At 30.6% G+C, this 1,391-nt stretch overlaps 1 long non-coding RNA gene across 1 annotated transcript; it reads right to left on the bottom strand.

Annotated features, from left to right (window-relative positions):
- Positions 1-598: 598 nt before the first annotated feature.
- Positions 599-1,135, bottom strand: LOC111691481. Its single transcript, XR_002762957.1, has 3 exons — positions 1,008-1,135; positions 803-892; positions 599-753 (listed from the first exon to the last, which is right to left on the bottom strand). It is a non-coding gene; the product is annotated as an uncharacterized LOC111691481 (long non-coding RNA).
- Between the last annotated feature and the right edge of the window lie 256 nt (positions 1,136-1,391).

Here is a 1,391-nt window from a genome sequence, read left to right as displayed (position 1 = left end):
AGCCCATTTTGGCTAGGTAACTAGAGGTAGATATAAAAAAGGACAATATACCTTCCCTACTTTTCTTCAGCTAAATTTTATGGTGTAAATAAATCTTGGTTTACTTGATTAGTTTTCGATATTCTATTTCTATTGGCCGTTATATCGGTTGTTATGAAATATCTAAGAAATATTTAACGACGTAGATACAGTGCCGTACTTAGTATTTTTTTCATATTTTCGTAGCTTCGCAGAAATACCACTAAAGTTTGCTATTTCTAATATAACAGCTTGTATATTTTACTTTATTAATTTCATCTTTCATTACATTTCCAACAATATATGATGTACTTGAATGAAGGAGTTCAAATGCTACCAGAAAATTTTGAGGTTAAAATCAGATAATTGAGCCAATACGCCTTATCCCAAAGTTGCTTTATTTTCAAATTAGGTTTGCTTTTGAAAAAGATCACAGATACGCAATATCTCAAAAAATGTATAATGTAGATTAACAAAACTTGTATTGGTGTAACGTTTAATTCTTACCTTAAATGAGGGCATGTATCGTATTCTGAAAACTGAAACACCCAGTATTTATAAGGTTTTATTTGCTATTTCTTTAAACATCTCTATCCATTTAAAATTTGTATTTTCATTCTAAAATTAACATCACACTGTATAGATAAGATTTGATCTTTTATGTTAAAAGGAAAAGGATATTCGTATAGTCCACCAATTGGGTTTTCCTTGAAGAGATTCCCTTTGCATTCCTAGCTAAAAAGTAATTTTATTAATAAAATAAATAACATTTTGAAAAACGTACCTTTTTATAACGGTAGACAGGAGTGTTTATCGTTCCTTGGAGTTTTTGTAGGCGGCAAGTGGCATCTCGAAACGCAAAAATGCTGGGACCCTGAAATAAAGATTAAAATAATAGTTTATAAATATAAATTTTGTATAACCTAATTCATTTCGTGATATGGTTTAGAGATTATTTACGTATCTAACAATTAATTAACGTAGCTTACCTTAAAGTGTATCTCTTACAGGCTTCTTAAATTTAAAATTCATGTAGTCCACTGGGCATTGATTCTTGTTTGTTTATTTTATTTCAAATTTGACATCTCGCCATATTGTCTCCTTCTTCTTCCGTGATTATTGATCGACTTAAATTAAGTCAAGTAGAGTCTGCGCGGTACAGTGTTGCCCGATTGTGCATAGCATTTTTAATGTTGAAAACTCCCGATTATGACATCGTCTTATTTTAGTTAGTTAATTTACACTTAGAATATAGTATTATAGCCTTCCGTTGCATTGTTGTATCAGGAAAAACCAATATTTTCAATTATTTCCGACATGCTTGACTGTGATTGGCAGAGCTATTGTCCAATCACACTATGATTAGTTTCCAA

The sequence above is a fragment of the Anoplophora glabripennis genome, unplaced genomic scaffold (assembly GCF_000390285.2).
Source record: "Anoplophora glabripennis isolate ALB-LARVAE unplaced genomic scaffold, Agla_2.0 scaffold177, whole genome shotgun sequence".
Lineage (NCBI taxonomy): Eukaryota > Metazoa > Arthropoda > Insecta > Coleoptera > Cerambycidae > Anoplophora > Anoplophora glabripennis.
This window is presented reverse-complemented; position numbering and strand designations above follow the sequence as displayed.